This window comes from Salvelinus alpinus, chromosome 7 (genome assembly GCF_045679555.1).
Source record: "Salvelinus alpinus chromosome 7, SLU_Salpinus.1, whole genome shotgun sequence".
Lineage (NCBI taxonomy): Eukaryota > Metazoa > Chordata > Actinopteri > Salmoniformes > Salmonidae > Salvelinus > Salvelinus alpinus.
This window is the reverse complement of record NC_092092.1, coordinates 30679057-30697955: the sequence shown is the minus strand read 5'-3', so window position 1 is coordinate 30697955 and position 18899 is coordinate 30679057. Positions and strand designations below refer to the sequence as shown.

At 42.2% G+C, this 18899-nt stretch overlaps 1 protein-coding gene across 5 annotated transcripts in view; it reads left to right on the top strand.

The window, feature by feature from the left end:
* The window catches only part of myocd (myocardin), a 144856-nt gene that overhangs the window by 16493 nt on the left and 109464 nt on the right, over positions 1–18899 (top strand). For all 5 annotated transcript variants that reach the window (XM_071409852.1, XM_071409858.1, XM_071409856.1 and 2 more), the window contains exon 3: positions 7897–7965. The gene's annotated coding sequence lies outside the window, so the exon portion shown is untranslated. The remainder of the gene's footprint in view (positions 1–7896; positions 7966–18899) is intronic.

Genomic DNA, 18899 nt, shown 5'->3' with positions numbered 1-18899 from the left:
AAGGACAAGAGCGCCCGCTAAATGTAATATAAAAATGTAAACTTGCAAAGAGCACTGGGTAATATGTCGCTGCATGTGTAATTCCAGTAATATTCTGTAAATTTGATTACAGTAAAAATGTTGGTTACGTAAAATTGATTACAGTAGCTGTACTGTACAATAAATTAGAGTAACTTTCTAGCCAATTGCTGTCAGTAAGTTACTGTACATTTTACAGTAAATGTTTTACATTGTTGATATGTACTTGTATTCTGTTATCTGTAGGTATGACATTACCTCATATAAATGGATTTAGAAAAAGAGCGAGGAGAGCCAAAAAGAGAGAGAGTGAAGAGAAAGTAGATGAGGGAGAGAGAGTGATGGAAGTTTCAAGAGAAACAGAGAGAGAGGAGTTGGGGAGTTGGGGGGGGGGGGGGGATATGGAAATTGAGAGTTCGACATGGTCCAGGTCCCTGTCAGCCAGGAAAGGTGAACATGCTCCATCTGCTCAGGACAGAGAGAGGGATGGAATGGGTCATATGGCCACAGGACAAGTCTCACAGTGTACCTATCAAATCAGAACAGCAACTGTTCGGAAACAATGTAATAACAAAGATATTATAAAGCAATAGTTGTTCTCTATAATAAGTTGGTTGTCTGGTTGTGTCATTTTTATGAGTGAAAACTGATCAAATCCTTAATATATCCCCTCATAAAAATGGAGAAGGTGATTTGAATGCCAAGTCTTGGGGAGCAGCTCTTAAAAAATACCTATTATATGTTCAAAACGGTCATTTCAGACATTCTTCTCGACAACCTTCACACCTGAATCATCTTTGTCTTCGATCAGATCAGGCGATCTCAAGACCGACTTAAGGATTCAGGCAAAAAACAAATGTTGTTGAACCAAGATCGATTTAATTGTCCTCTCTCTCTCTCTCTCTCTCTCTCTCTCTCTCTCTCTCTCTCTCTCTCTCTCTCTCTCTCTCTCTCTCTCTCTCTCTCTCTCTCTCTCTCTCTCTCTCTCTCTCTCTCTCTCTCTCTCTCTCTCTCACCATCCTCCCTCTCTCACCATCCTCCCTCTCTCACCATCTCACCCCTGTAGGAGCCCGGAGGGCTTTAGTACCCCATCCCAACACTGACCACTCGGATTAATGGCTGTTTTGGCAACAAATGAGCTCATGGCTAATTGGCTGAGCTGATGTTTCCTGCTGAATGCTACCTGGTTCCATTGTGGCCGGCGTCATGGCTGGCCGCTTCCAGCCGAGGCTCAGGCTGGTAATTGAGCAGTTGTTTAACCGTGCAGTGGTGGGGAAGTTAGAGGAAGAACCTCAGCCTGTCATTTGGATAAAATGATAATGGAAGATAATGAAATTACAGCTTTTTAGTGTTGGAAGTGCATAATCCTTTCTTGAAAAAGTTAAGATCAAAAAACTGAATTTACCAGATCAGGGTTGACTTGTACATTTCTACAGTAGGGGCGTAGAGCTCTGCATACAGTATTCCCAGAAGCCTGCTTGTGGTAGGTGAAAGGATTTCCTTGGCAGCCGTGAAGTGAAGTGTTACAGCTTGACGCACCGTTTACCCTGAGATCAAATCAAACGTTATTAGTCACATGCTTCGTAAACAACAGGTGGGGAGTAACAGTGAGATGCTTACTTCCCAACAATGCAGAGGGAAAAAAAGAGAAATAACAGAAAAGTAAAAAAAAACACGTAACTTGCCTATATACATGGTGTACCAGTACCTTGTCGATGTGCAGGGCTACGAGGTAATTCAGGTAGATATGTACATATAAGTAGGAAGAGAGTGGAGGATAGTAAACAGCAGCAGCAGCGTATGTGATGAGTCAAAGTTACTGCAAAATGGGTCAATGCAGATAGTCTGGGTAGCTTTTGATGAACTATTTAGCAGTATTATGGCTTGAGGGTAGAAGCTGTTCAGGGTCCTGTTGGTTCCAGACTCGGTGTATCGGTACCGCTTGCCGTGCGGTAGCAGAGAGAATAGTCTATGACTCGGGTGGCTGAAGTCTTTGAAAATTTTTAGGGCCTTACCGCCTTACCGCCTGTTACTGGGCCGTACTCACTACCCTCTGTAGCGCCTTGCATTCGGATGCCAAGCAGTTGCCATACCAAGCGGTGATGCAGCCAGTCAAGATACTCTCAATGGTGCAGCTGTAGTACTTGTTGAGGCCCATGCCAAATCTTTTCAGCCTTTAGAGGGATGAGGCATTGTTGTGCCCTCTTCACGACTGTGTTGGTGTGTTTGGACCATGATAGATGCTTAGTGATGTGGACGCCGAGGAACTTGAAGCTCTCGACCCGCTCCACCACAGCCCGTTGATGTGTATGGGGGCATGCTCGACCCTCTGTTTCCTGTAGTCTAGCTCCTTTGTCTTGTTGAGGGAGAGGTTGTTGTCCTGGCACTACACTGCCAGGTCTCTGACCTCCCTATAGGCTGCCTCATCGTCGTCGGTGATCAAGCCGACCAACTTCGTGTCGTCATTGCTTTAATGTTAGCAGAGGAGTGTTTTTGGTGGCAATGTTGTCTGTGTGTTAGGTTAGTTAGACTCAAGGGGTAGTGAAGGCTTGCTCTGGTCTTGGCACAGAGTTCTAAGTTCCATCAGAGCTGTTTCAGGAACAACATAACCTATAGATCCAGTTAGTGTTCTGTTAGAATCCCATGTCTGGTGTGTTTGGGTACAGAGTGTTCCTACTGTAATCATGTTTAATAGAGGAGCTTTTGGGTTCCCTGGCAGTCCTCCTGTGTGGGTCACAATAGCCTCACCCTGGCTGGTCAACACACTTGCAAATATCAGAACAAGCAGCCTGTAAAAGACCAAAGGAAAGCTGTCAGGAATGGGTACTGCACTCGTAAACTCAGCAAAAAAAGAAATGTCCCTTTTTCAGGATCCTGTCTTTCAAAGATCATTCGCAAAAATCCAAATAACTTCACAGATCTTCATTGTAAAGGGTTTAAACACTGTTTCCCATGCTTGTTCAATGAACCATAAACAATTAATGAACATGCACCTGTGAACGGTCGTTAAGACACTAACAGCTTACAGACGGTAGGCAATTAAGGTCACAGTTATGAAAACTTAGGACACTAAAGAGGCCTTTCTACTGACTCTGAAAAACACCAAAAGAAAGATGCCCAGGGTCCCTGCTCATCTGCGTGAACGTGCCTTAGGCATGCTGCAAGGAGGCATGAGGACTGCAGATGTGGCCAGGGCAATAAATTGCAATGTCCGTACTGTGTGACGCCTAAGACAGCGCTACAGGGAGACAGGACGGAGAGCTGATCGTCCTCGCAGTGGCAGACCACATGTAACAACACCTGCACAGGATTGGTACATCTGAACATCACACCTGCGGGACAGGTACAGGATGGCAACAACAACTGCCCAAGTTACACCAGGAATGCAAAATTCCTCCATCAGTGCTCAGACTGTCCGTAATAGGCTGAGAGAGGCTGGACTGAAGGCTTGTAGGTCTGTAGGCCTCACCAGACATCACCGGCAACAACGTCGCCTATGGGCACAAACCCACCGTCGCTGGACCAGACAGGACTGGCAAAAAGTGTTCTTCACTGACGAGTCGCGGTTTTGTCTCACCAGGGGTGAGGGTCGGATTCGCGTTTATTGTCGAAGGAATGAGCGTTACACCGAGGCCTGTACTCTGGAGCTGAATCGATTTGGATGTGGAGGGTCCGTCATGGTCTGGGGCGGTGTGCCATCGGACTGAGCTTGTTGTCATTGCAGGTAATCTCAATGCTGTGCGTTACAGGGAAGACATCCTCCTCCCTCATGTGGTACCCTTCCTGCAGGCTCATCCTGACATGACCCTCAAGCATGACAATGCCACCAGCCATACTGCTCGTTCTGTGCATGATTTCCTGCAAGACAGGAATGTCAGTGTTCTGCCATGGCCAGCAAAGAGCCCGGATCTCAATCCCATTGAGCACGTCTGGGACCGTTTGGATCGGAGGGTGAGGTCTAGGGCCATTCCCCCCCCCAGAAATGTCCGGGAACTTGCAGTTGCCTTGGTGGATTAGTGGGGTAACATCTCACAGCAAGAACTGGCAAATCTGGTGCAGTCCATGAGGAGGAGATGCACTGCAGTACTTAATGCAGCTGGTGGCCACACCAGATACTGACAGTTACTTTAGATTTTGAACCCCCCCCCTTTGTTCAGGGACACATTATTCCATTTCTGTTAGTCACATGTCTGTGGAACTTGTTTAGTTTATGTCTCAGTTGTTGAATCTTGTTTAGTTCATACAAATATTTACACATGTTAAGTTTGCTGAAAATAAACGCAGTTGACAGTGAGAGGACGTTTCTTTATTTGCTGAGTTTAGAAAAAATGGTTCCAAAAGGGTTCTGCGGATGTCCCAGGTAGAACCCTTTTGGGTTCCATGTAGATCCCTCTATGGAACGAAAATGGTTCTACCTGAAACCAAAAGGGTTCTACCTGGAACAAAAAAGGGTTCCTCAAACAGTTCTCCTATAGAGACAGCCAAATAACCCTTTTAGGTTTTAGGTAGCACATTTTTTTCTAAGACTGTGAGATGGATGAGGGGATATGGATAATGCCATGCATATAGGACCATTTTAAGGAGTACTTGAGATGGAGACTTGGATGTCTCCTTTTCAGTACCTTGTTCATCTCATGTCTTTTCTCAGTTCCTGTAATCTTTAGGGGGAAGTCTGTCTGCCTGATGTTTATTAGCTATAATATTTGATGCAAATGGTAGTTTTGTTATTGCCTGATGTTTAGACCCTGCGCTCTTATTAATTTGAACAGTATAATATTCTGTAAGACTGAGTGTTATGAGATAGTAAATGTCAAAGGCTGTCCCTGTTTTCATTGGCAGGTTTTCCTATCCAAATACATGCTGTCATCAGAATGGTTGAGAAAAATGCCATTGCTCTAATTTGCCGTAATTTCCCACTAAACTATTTAGCGGAGTTCGTATCACATGGGAAAGAGTGTGTTTATACCAGATGATAGGAGGCCACCAATTTATCAATATTCCGTAGAAACGATTCTAAAATAATACTTACGAACGGAACTTAGAATGATTGTACGCATAGAAAAGTGTGATATATCAAACAATCTTATGAGAGTCAAACACACACTGGTAGTAGAAAACCATTGATAAATACCAATTGTTCTTAGCCTCAGTGTTCGCGACACCTGCCCGTCGAACATCTCATTCCAAAATCATTGATATTAATATGGAGTTGGTCCCCGCTTTGCTGCTATAACAGCCTCCACTCTTCTGGGAAGGCTTTCCACTAGATGTTAGAACATAGCTGAGGAGACTTGCTTCCATTCACCCACAAGAGCATTAGTGAGGTTGGGCACTGATGTTGGATGATTAGGCCTGACTCGCAGTCGACCTTCCAATTCATCCCAAAGGTGGGGTTGATTGGGTTGAGGTCAGGGCTCTGTGCAGGCCAGTCAATTTCTTCTACACCAATCTTGACAAATCATTTTTGTATGAACCTGGCTTTGTGCCCGGGGGCATTGTCATGCTGAAACAGGAAAGGTCCTTCCCCAAACTGTTGCTACACATTTGCAAGCACAGAATCATCAGAATCGATTCTCAACACTCTGAGTCCTTGTTTTGTCACATAACCTGAAATTAGGCGAAGTATTATAATTTTAGCAACCAGGAAATGGTGGAGCAATTCTTACATATTGCACCTTTAAGTGAATGGAAGCGTTTTCTGTTCACATAGTTGAACTAGTTTTGGGATGGTCCTTTTATGGCGATGTGGGTGCCGTCTGTTTTGCTCCATTCGTATTTTGAACCCTGATGCCAAAGAAACCTCTATAGACTTCAACCTGTTGTGTGATGGAAATTGTATGTAACTGGTCACTTTGCTAATGATTACATCCAAAACATTGACTCATCGATGCCTGTGAGATGCCCACTGAAAGGTGCCCGTTGCCAAAAACCAGAGGGTGGATAGCATTTCGATGTGTACCGGAATGGCATGTGTTTGCCTTTCTAAAGTAGGTAGTAAATCCTTGCAAAAATCCTATAAGATTGGTTTTGTAAAACGATATCTGATGAGCCAATCTACTTTCTGCAAAACAGTCCCACCTGTCTCTAAAAACATGTTCTCTGCAAAATGCAGCTTATGCCAAATCTTTCAACAGAGCAAGATCAGCCGTCTCTCATTTGATTTTCCAGTATCTTATATAGTATTTCACACGTGCCTCCAATTTAACAAATGACTGCACTTTATATGGATTATTAGAATAACAAATGCACTGATGTGGTCAAATTAAATGATATAGCCTTTCAAGATGTGTTGCATGAATTTACAGTGGAAATACAATTAAATTGATTTTTATTTAAATTATTCATCTCACAATTTCACAGATTTTCAACATATACACTGAGTATACAATACATTACGAACACCTTCCTAATATTGAGCTGCAACCCCCGTGTGTACATTTATGCACACTCTCAAGCAAGCGTTCATATTGAGAAATCTCACACTTTGCGTGGAAATGATTCACAGAACGTGAAGAGTAACGGTCAGTACCTGGTGTGGCCACCACCTACTTACTCATGTCTGACTTATCTCTGTACGCCAATAGACAATGTCATGGGAATTTTCCAGTGTGTGTGTGTGTGTGTGTGTGTGTGTGTGTGTGTGTGTTTGTCAGAAAATAGAAAATTCATCAGAAAATAGACATTCGAGTGATGCAGAATGTTGATCAGAATCACCAAGTACATTTACACATACTCCGAATTTGACTTACTGATATGGTGCTGCTATCAATAGACATGTAGAAACAGAGGAATTTACACAAAGTTAACATACATTATATACAAAATGTATGAAATGTTTTGTTGCGTTCTACAAGTTAACTAACAAATACAGTAAACACACGAGCAGTAACCAAACACCGTGGTTGCCTCTCCGGGCGCCAACACCAACACTTTCTGATGTCTCTGTTCTGTTGTCTATTCTCTCTCTCTCTCTCTCTCTCTCTCTCTCTCTCTCTCTCTCTCTCTCTCTCTCTCTCTCTCTCTCTCTCTCTCTCTCTCTCTCTCTCTCTCTCTCTCTCTCTCTCTCTCTCTCTCTCTCTCTCTCTCTCTCTCCTGTCGCAATAAAACAGTCAAATAGACTGAGGGAGTGCGCGTGTATGCGTAGGTTAATGTGTACTTCCGTGTCTGTGTGCATTTGTGTGTGGAGCTGTCACTCCTCACTTTCAAATGTTTTATGGAGCACCAACTAAAAGCAATTAAGTCCAACCAGTTTTCAACAGACAGCCAGGTAGGTTTCTATCCTTCTGAGGCAGTCGGAAAAACTGGCAGAATACTCCCTTGTTGTATTTTTGGAACCACTAGGTTGCATAATAAACAGAAACACTGGGTTCTGGATTTCTCAAATCAAGCCTTAGTCCAATAGCTGGACAGTTGCCATGACATGGCCCCCTCTCCCAGTACCTGCTTGGTAATATCGGTGTTGTTGGCGATGCCGGGATTGACATGAATTGTGCGAACATTCTGATCCTCTTATTCTCATGTGTTTATGGGCAGACTGGCTGATTACATGGATGTTTACTTGGCAGCTTGTTGCCTCAGCAGAGAGAGGAAAATGTTTCCAACCATACCCATGTGATTCAAAGCCTCTGGACTGATGTGAGCTCTCATCTACTCGGACTTGTGTAACTGTTCTGGGTTATCAATCACTGTCTGATGTAAACGAACCGTCCACAATACAACAACGATATGATTGGTTCAGATCTCTGAAATACAAAAATAGCCCCTGTCCCTCCCTTGGAAGGAATCACCTTGATGATGATGATGATGATGATGCATCCAACGTAATGCTCTAAATATAATTGTACTAAATGAACATACATTTTAATGTGTTTGTGACAGATTTGGAGACACAACTCTGAGGCACGAATGTACGTAGGTGGAGAATGTCAAGCTACAACCTGTGAACAGGTAAGGCCCTTTTTTTGTAATAAAGCCAACGGTAACATTTCACCAAAATGACTGGAAGCCTTGTGCCTTTTATGGTTGAGATGTTTGTTTGAGGCCAAATATTATTTCACACTCAAAGTTGCTAGGCACTGTTCAACTGGTGACTAAAATGTAAATGTAAACGAGTGAAATGTTAAAATGCCTTTATTAATTTGTCATATCTACGCTATAGTATAAAAACAGACAGTGCTCTGGCACACATACACATTTCTGTGTCACTTTCATCAGAATGTGTCCATGGGTTGAAATCTAGCCTCATTTCAAACCTTAAAAACAACACATTCTCCCGTCAGTCAAAGTGATATTTGGCCCGTGTCAAAAAAGCCAGAGAGTGGAATATGAATGTGTGTGCGTGTGCGTGTTTGTCCCATGTGCGTGCGCGCCCATGCCTTACTGTGTGTGCACGTGCATGCATTCACATGTGCATGTATGTGTGCGTGGGTGCGTGTTTGTCCCCTGTGAAAACAAGTCGGTGGAATATGAATAGCCCTCCTCGGTGTCATTCACACAGTTTCAGAACTTCATTGCAAACCTTTAGGGACCAGACACATTTCTCTTCAACTTAAAGTGCCAACTTACACCAAGTTCCCATTACATCAAATATTTATAGGGAATGTTTAATATCAAGTGTTTATTTGATTTCTAACACCAATCATTTTGCATGTTCAACCAAATAATGGAGTTGCTTGAGGACGTGACTAATGTCAATATGATATAACAGCAGCTCGTAGTATACGATTACGTTTTAGTAGTTGTTTGACATGTACTAAGTTGTGCTTTCTCTGACAACTCACAGACAAGCACATGAGGCCTTGTCCATGTCAGGGTTTCGCGGCAGCAGCCTTGTTTTCAAACCGCTTGGCGTCAGGAGAACTATAACATCTAACTAGCTAGAGTGAAACAGCCCTTTGCTTTTCGTACGTCTATTTTTGTTTGCATTTTTCTCATTCTATTTCCTGAAAAGATGCTTCGCTGTTAAGGTCAGACGGCATTATGAAACACACACACACACACACACATACAATCAGGTGATAGGGCAGCTTAGTGTGTGTATCTTCATGTCTGTATTTTGTGCGTATCGTGTTTCTTTATTATAGCCTGTGTATTAGAGCGGCATACTAGTGTTTTTGGGGGATCATGTCTTCCATCAAAGCCTCTCCAGGACATGGAGAGGGTAATGTGTTGTCCTAAAAGGGGATTAGCCCATGTGGCACTTCCTTTAGGTCAAAAGTCACCACAGAGGTCAATCTGAGGTCACACATCTCATTTTAGTTCCCAGAGCTGTGATATAGTATATGAGCACACTGCAGCTGCAATGCATAGAAATAGGCTGGATTTCTATGCTGAATGATTTCTATCATAACGAGATATCTATTAATGAAGAAGAAATTATTGAGAACATCCAGCCATCTTAGTATCAAACACACTGAGAAGAGGAAAGCTTGTGAACGTTAAAGAGCAATTGCCCTTAAACCAACTTGTAATTTAAAAAAAACCTATGTGGCATCGATATGAGTCAGAAACAGTAAATAGGATCATTTTGGTCATAAAGTCAGTGTCGTCCAAAACTGAGTTTGGTGAGATTTGTGGTAGTGACTGCATCACAACATAAATGAAGGTTGGGTTTGTTTCAATCCTGCCCACATGCCCACAGCTGGCAGAACACAAGTAATCATCAATTCGAAGTGCAGCTGCACGCAATCCGATCGTAATGCCCGTAGTAAATTTGGGTTGACTTTGAATATCCTGATGGGGCTAGTTAGGGAGCATTGGTAAATTCCACATTGTACGTATATGGGACAATATGTTAAAATTCCAATAGCTAAAAATGTCAGTGACTTTAAACTTCTTATGGCTGGGGGCAGTATTGAGTAGCTTGGATGAATAAGGTGCCCAGAGGTACCCAGAGTAAACGGCCTGCTACTCAGTCCCAGTTGCTAATATATGCATATTAGTAGTATATTTGGATAGAAAACACTCGGAAGTTTCTAAAACTGTTTGAATGGTGTCTGTGAGTATAACAGAACTCATATGGCAGGCAAAAACCTGAGAAAATATTAAACCAGGAAGTGGGAAATCTGAGGTTGGTCGTTTTTCAACTCATTCCCTATTGAAGCTACAGTGGGATATGGGTCATGTTGCACTTCCCAAGGCTTCCACTAGATGTCAACAGTCTATAGAACCTTGTTTGATGCTTCTACTGTGAAGTGGGGCCGAATGAGTCAGAGGTCTGGCAGAATGCTTTGAGCTCGTTCACGTGAGACCGAGCTCTGTTCCTTTTGCTTTTCTGAAGACAAAGGAATTCTCTGGTTGGAACATTATTGAAGATTTATGTTAAAAACCTCCTAAAGATTGATTCTATACATCGTTTGACATGTTTCTACGGACTGTAACAGAACTTTTTGACATTTCGTCTGCTCCTAGTGAATGCGCTTCGTGACTTTGGATTTGTTTACAAAACGCGCTAACAAAAGTAACTATTTGGAGATAAATGATGGACATTATTGAACAAAACAAACATTTATTGTGGAACTGGGATTCCTGGGAGTGCATTCTGATGAAGATCATCAAAGGTAAGTGAATATTTATCATGTTATTTCTGACTTCTGTTGACTGCACAATATGGCGGATATCTTTTTGGCTGGTTTGGGCTCTGAGCGCCGTACTCAGATTATTGCATGGTTTGCTTTTTCCGTAAAGCTTTTTTGAAATCTGACACAGCAGCTGCGTTAAGGAGAAGTGGATCTAAAATCCCATGTATAACACTTGTATCTTTGATCAACGTTTATTATGAGTATTTCTGGAAATATATGTGGCTCTCTGCAAAATCACAGGATGTTTTTGGAACTACTGAACATAACGCGCCAATGTATACTGAGATTCTTTGACATAAATATGAACTTTACCGAAAAAAACATACATGTATTGTGTAACATGAAGTCCTATGAGTGTCATCTGATGAAGATCATCAAAGGTTAGTGATTAATTTTATCTCTATTTCTGCTTTTTGTGACTCCTGTCTTTGGCTGGAAAAATGGCTGTGTTTTTCTGTGACTTGGCGGTGACCTAACATAATCGTTTGTGGTGCTTTCGCTGTAAAGCCTTTTTGAAATCGGACACTGTGGTGAGATTAACAACAAGATTACCTTTAAAATGGTATAAGATACTTGTATGTTTGAGGAATTTTAATTATGAGATTTCTGTTGTTTGAATTTGGTGCCCTGCACTTTCACTGGCTGTTGTCATATCGATCCCGTTAATGAAAAATGAATATTTTTAAAGACTTTAATGAGAACTAAAGGAGAAATATTGTGTAATTTATTGACGGTCCCTAACTAACCCCGGAGATAGGCTATCCAAGTGAAACTAACTTTGCCAAGGGCACACACCAACCGGCTGAAGCAAATTGGCAAAATAATTTGTCTAACTCTTTGTCTAACACAAACACGAGACACTCACATCAAACCACACCCCCGAAACCGACTCACGTTTGAATTCGGTAATGGCCGCTGGCATTTCTTAATGAACCAAATCTAAAACGAGGCCAAACCAGGAAGTTCAGTCGCCCTTTAAAGGTTGTGTCTGATCATTTAGAAAAATCTTAATATACTCCCAAAGAGAAGGGAAGTGCTTTGTTGTTTGGGGAAATCTTTTTTCTTCCGAGGTTCATAAAAACGTCAGTAAAGCTTGTCAGAACTCTCCTTGTCTTGACAAGAGTTACTGTAAAAAGCTTTTTTTGGTCTGAGTTCTGAGCCATATCTGAGATGCTGGAAAGAGATTGACTTGTTTACCATTTCATAGGAGAAATATAGGTGCATATAAATAGGAATGATTTGTGGCCTTACATGAGCTCCTGCGTGGAGAACAGGTCTTTATTTAGGATTAACGATGAAAGCCTAGACTCCACTCAACGCAAGCTAAGTAAATATCTGGAACATTTTGTTCCAGGGAAATATATTATCTATAGCCTACCAGTCACACACATGCACAGAGATACAATACATGTTATAGTTATGATGTTACACGCAATACAAAACGATGATCTTGGGCACTGCACATATATTAGGAATCTAAAGAGAAGTTACATTTTTCCGACCCATGTAATTTACTGGTTCATCTCCAGTCTCTAACCTGTTGCTCTATGAACTCTTGTCTATGGAAAAGATACAAGATACAAGATGTGGATCCTCATAAACATGTGTTATAGCAGGGTAATGAAGATCAGGTGGAAGAGGAAAGCTTTGTACTGTAGAAGACAGAGTTGGACGAGGGTTCTCTCCATAAATTATCCCCAGAGGGGGAAGTCATAGGAGTTCAGAAGAGGAGAGAACAGGGAGTCAGAGCACAGAAACACCTGGAGAGAAGAGAGAAGAGGCTGCACTACACACAGTCTGTGTCGTCTAAGTTGTAGTGTTAATTGTCATAGATTAAGATAGGACTAGTCTACTTGCTGGATGTATCGGTTGGTAGGCTATACCTAAAGATCAATTGATTGTATGAACAGTTTTTTTCATCAGTTTGTACATCCAGTCTGTTTCTATACAGTTTGTTCCCCTGCTAGTGAAAGTGATGGACTATATTTAGATTCAAAATCACAATCAGATGTGCAGTAAGTGATGTCACGTTTCATGACCTTTGATTTAGCTCCCACCATGACCTCTGACCTCTAACCTTCAGCATTTGACCTTGTCGCTATGACCCTCACTTAACTGGACCACATAGATGAAAGGGGGTTTCCACAGTCTCTTGTTTATGGATAATCTCTTCATTTTTCAACTTTCCACTTTAAAGTGACAAGCTCTTAGGTCCAGATAACAAAAGTTGAAAGGGCTTTGTCATTAAATAGGCTATTTGGCATAGAATTTGTCAATTTCCCCCTTCTTTTTTTATCTGTCCACGCCTCTGGATGATCTTCGTGCGTCAGGGGGTGTCTGGGCGAAACCCTGCCCACCCACGAGGCCCTGCGGGTGGGGAGAATCTGGGGCTGTTGTCTCCCCTCTGGATCTTTTAGTGTTCCCCATGTAAACAGCCTCCCTACAGGCCCAGAGACATGGAAACTGACTGTTATTATTACAGCAGATGACAAACCCATTCACTTCTGAAGAACTTCAAATTTAGATTGTGAATACTCTCTCTCTTTTCCTCTCCTTCACTCTCTCTGTACAACACTGAATTATTAGGAGGATTATGAATAACTTTTCAGCAGTGGAAAAAGGGAGTCATGGCCAAAACAGTCATCATCATTGAAGTAGAGCACAGCCTGAGAAGACCAGAAAAAGGTGTACCGGTCGCCCTGTCTGTCTGTGTGCTGCGCTTCGGTTCAACGGATGCTCTACTGTCGCTCCAACAACCGGACAGTTGACTAATTTTCATGGAATCTCCTCCAGTTTCCTTTTAATAAACGGTCCTTGCATTGTGTAAGTGTTATTGCTTTACCTGACATTGTGTACTTGTTTGCCGTCTCGATAATGGGTTAGTTGAGGTGTTCTTGGAGGAACCTTTAATGGGGAATTGTAGCAACAGGTTCCTGGAGGAACCCTGGAGTGGAGGCTTGGCTTTAAGATATATCTTTTTTGGGCCTCCCGTTAGAGTAAATGTTATTCCTGTTCATCTGTTGTATTGTTATCACATGTTGAACCCTTACTGTTTTGTAGCTTCAAAGAGGCTAACAGAGGTGTATGAGTTCTTCAAGAGCCTATGCAAATAACTATCTGAAAGCCACGCCTCCAATCTCATATATTGTAGAGGTCTGCCACCTCTACAATATATTATTAAAAAGGTTCAAAATTGAACCCCTCCCATCACCATAAGGTTCCAGTTTGAACTATTACACAGGGGTTACTTGAAGACCCTTTTCAGAGGGTTTCCTCAAGGAACCTTTTTTGTTGTTGTACTTTTAACCCTTTTTCTCCCCAATTGTTAATTTCAGTCTTGTCCCATCGCTGCAACTCCCATATGGAAGCCGCACTGCTTCTTGACACACTGCTCGCTTAATCTGGAAGCCAGCGGCAACAATGTGTCTGAGGAAACACTGTCCAGCTGCCGACCGAAGTCAGCTTGCAGGCGCCCAACACGGCACAAGGAGTCGCTAAAGGTCGATGGGACAAAGAAATCCCGGCCGGTCAAACCCTCCCTTATTAACCCGGATGACACTGGGCCAATTGTGCGCCACCTCATGGGTCTCCCGGTCACGGCCGGCTGTGACACAGCCTGGGATCGAACCCGGGTCTGTAGTGATTCCTCAAGCACAGCAATGCAGTGCCTTAGACCGCTGCGCCACTCGGGAGGCTCAAGGAACCTTTTGAACTGGAAATAAAATGTTATTTGTCACTTCGTAAACAACAGGTTGAGACTAACAGTGAAATGCTTTCTTACTGGCCCTTCCCAACAATACAGAGGGAAAAAAATAGAACTAATATAAAACATAAAAAAATAATAACACTAGAAATAAATGCACAATGAGTAATGATAACTTTCATTGGGGTTCTTAAGACAGTTACAGCGCAGTCCTTTCTCATAGGGGTCTCCTGCTAGTACACACACACACACACACACACACACACACACACACACACACACACACACACACACACACACACACACACACACACACACACACACACACACACACACACACTCTTCCTCCCTTCTACCACTGTATTTACCCACCAAAGATAAATGACCATACCATCAGCAAGGTCAATACAGGTATTTAATGTATTCTGTACAGTAGATCCTGTTCAGAAGTGAACAGACAGTTTGACATGGTTCCCATGACAGAGGTCGTCTCTCTATTGCAGTGGGCGTTCCTTGCCACTGCTCTTTATTTTAGACCCAAAGCTCATGGGAAAGCTATTTCTATCTTCTGTCCTCCCAGGCTCAGAAAACAACTAGTGCCTGTGCTTTATTAACAGGTGCAATGTGACCAAGGCCCAACGATGTGTTTGTGATTCTCAGCATAGCAACGAAGTAATACTTTTATTTGTGTTGTGTTTTTCGAAAATGACGCTCTAATATAAACACTGACATCATATAACATTTGAATAATACACCACATTTGTTTGCTTCTTTGGAAAATAAAATTGTAAGTAATCCTCATTCATTAAACACACACATTAAAAGAGATATTGCTAATCTTATCAACATACTTTGATAGGAGGCTGACCTTTTTGTATATTGTTTATAAACTGCTAACAGAGCGAGAGGGAGAGAGAGAGGGTGATGGGTATTGAGGAGAAAGCGGACGAAGGAGTGAATGAGAGTGTGAGAGGTGGGAGACATGTAGAAACGTAAGTAGAGGATTTAGGGACAGTGATGTGGGTGTGTAAGAGAGAGACTTCAGAAAGTATTCATACCCCTTGACTTATTCCACATTTTGTTGTTACAGCCTGAATTCATTATTATTATAATTTTTTATATATTCCAACCCATCCACACACACTACCCCATAATGAGAAGTGAAAACATGTTTTTCGAATTTTTTGCAAATTTATTGAAAATGAAGTACAGAAATATCTCCTTAAGTATTCACACCCCTGAGTCAATACATGTTAGAATCACCTTTTGCAGCGATTAGAGCTGTGAGTCTTTCTGGGTAAGGATTGTACACATTTGCACATTATTCTTTAAAAAAATTGTCAAGCTCTGTCAAGTTGGTTATTGATCATTGCTAGACAACCATTTTCAAGTCTTGCCATATTGGAACATTCAATGTTGTCTTGGTAAGCAAATCCCTGGCCTTGTGTTTTCGGTTATTGTCCTGCTGAAATGTGAATTTGTCTCCCAGTGTCTGTTGGAAAGCAGACTGAACCTGGTTTTTCAATAGGATTTTGCCTGTGCTTAGCTCTATTCCATTTCCTTTTTATCCTAAAATACTCCCTGGTCCTTTTTGATGACAAGCGTATCCATAACATGATGCAGCCACCACCATGCTTGAAAATATGAAGAGTGGGACTCAGTGATGTGTTGTTTTGGATTTGCCCCTAACATTTCTTTGCCTTATTTTTTGCAGTTTTACTTTAGTGCCTTATTGCAAACAGGACGCATGTTTTGGAATATGTGTGTTCTGTACAGGCTTCCTTCTTTTCACTCTGTCATTTAGGTTAGTATTGTGGAGTAATTGCATTGTCTGTAACTGTTTTAAAGTCACCATTGGCTTCATGGTGAAATCCCTGAGCGATTTCCTTCCTCTCCGCCAGTTGGAGATAATTCCACTGAGTTAGGAAGGACGCCTGTATCTTTGTAGTGACTGTTTTTTTACTCATATACCAATAGGTGCCCTTCTTTGGGAGGAATTGGAAAACCTCCCTGGCCTTTGTGATTAAATCTGTGTTTGAAATTCGCTGCTCGACTGAGGAACCTTACAGATAATTGTATGTGTGGGTTACAGAGATGAGGTAGCCATTCATAAATCATGTTAAACACTATTATTGCACACAGAGTGAGTCCATGCAACTTATTATGTGACTTGTCAAGCACATTTTTACTTCTAAACTTATTTACTGTATGCTTGCCATAACAAATGGGTTGAATTGACTCATTTGTAAAAATGTCTAAAAACATAATTCCACTATTATTGTGTGTAGACCAGTAACACAACATCTCAATTTAATCCATTTTAAATTCAGGCTGTAACACAACAAAATGTGGAAAAAGTCAAGGGTTGTGAATACTTTCTGAAGTCACTGTACCTGTATATAGAGAACGAGATGGAGATGATAGAAAGAGAGAGAGAGATCTCTGGGAGTAGGGTGACCCTTGTGACTGTCCTTGCCCCTTTCTTTGTGTTTCCCACACAGTCTGACATGGCGAGGTCTAAATCCACGCTAGCACAATTCTCATACAGTTCTCCCTCCCGCCTTAATACACGTCTTCTATGACTTATGATTCATAGCTCAGTGAAGGGCTCAGTGTTTGCTTATGATATTACTAAACTGGACGTGGCACATTCACCAAACTCTGAAAGGTCACTCAAAGCAAAGAGGAACTAGAGTTACTTCCCTTCTGACTGAAACAAAGGGTGGATGTGCTGAACATTTCGCTTTCAGATATGACTAGTTATTGGTTGATTGATCAGTAATTGATGTTGATACAGTTATCGATATTGATGCCATTATTGTTACTAATAAAGTACATCACTCTCAGATAAATATAGGAGCATATATGTTGTTAATATGCACTCGGAACATATACAATGTACATATACAGTACACATATGTAGAGTATAGGCAATTTGTCATAACTTCAAGCATTTAATTTGTTATCAGATAATTCCCACAGTCATACACCCCCAATACATGTTACATATGGCGATGGCGATCGTGAGGAGCGATGGCAATTCTTGAACAGGTTCCTGAAGGTGTTTTCTTCCACTCACTATTAGCATTGTTACATCCATCTTGTACGACAACTGAGAACCACAGTCAAGTCAATCTATTTTGTCCCACAGAGAAGACAGGCAGGATTACGTACACCATCTTATGCATTAGGGGCCTGCCACACCGGATGCGTAACTTTTCCTAGTGTGAGATGCTCCTATTCATTTCAATGGAAGCACCAGGTTTGCGAGAGGCTCGCCTTGCTTGAGCGTACAATTAGGCTGTGGTTCTATTTTCAAGATTTCAATAAGTAGCTCACACCCCGAGAAACACAGGAGGTTGGTGGCACCTTTTATTGGGTGCCACCATAGTAATGGCTGGATCGGCATAAATGGAATAGTATTGAACTCATCAAACACATGGTTTTCATTTGTTTAATTCCATTCACTCCATTCAGCAGCCTCCTGTGCTGACAGCAATAGGATAAAGTGGGAAAAAGTGACAATTCCAGTATAGCAGCAAAAAAAAAGAAACTGCTTTCTCTACGCCTTGATGTAATCCTATGTAACAGACAATCAGGGCAGTTTGTGCCCTGGCATTCTAGCATTGGTATCTTGGCATGTTGGCAATGTCCCCATCCTGTGGGTCGGTCTGGGTCTCTTTGTCCCTCAGGACCTCCAGAGAACGCTGGTCTGCCTTGTTTCCCATCTGATGGTCCACAAACAGACCCAAACAGACACGGCAACGGGCCGGGTACAGCAGCAGAGCAGCCAATAGCCAGAGATTGTCCCTACAGCTGCTGCTAAGTACATCACGGTCTCTTACTACAGGCTGTCTGGATGGAATCTATACACACACACACACACACACACACACACACACACACGCAAGGACACACACACAGTCTTTCTATGGGATTTCCCCTCAGTCCAGTCCAGCGACCCTTCCCCCCCTCCTCCTCATACCCCCTATGGCCTCTTGTTTTGGACTGGTCCCAGAGGCATTTTGTTTAGGTTTTTTTTAGGGTCGCCACTCAATCCCACAGTGAGAGACTCTCCTCTACTGTAGCTCTGCCGTCAACCAATAGAAGCATGTAAACAGACAGTGTGAAGGGTCACGTGGAGTGAGTTGTTGAACGGCAGATAGATTTAAGGGGACGATATTTAACGAGGTGATTCATGTGTCCCTAGTCTCTTGTACCCCTATGACCCATTCTCTTGATGGGAACAGGACGATGGGATTTCCCATACTACAACCATCTATGGGATAAGATAAGGGAATACTAATGTCCCTTATCAACCTCAATCTTTTCCAGTCTCGATACTTCACCCCCTTGTCTCATTTGTGTGGCCCTGTTAGGCTTGTTATATATGATCTCTCGTGTTTCTCTCGCGAATTATATAATATGAACATTCAACAGTACAGTAAGCCCAGCACAGTCAGAATAGGGGATAGGTCTATATTTCTGTGTTTTGCAGGCCATAGCTGGAACGGTTCGGCATAGCTTCAGAGCCTCTGTGACTCATACATCAACATCAGAATCAGACAACTTTGCCACGCAGCAAATTGTAGCACAAA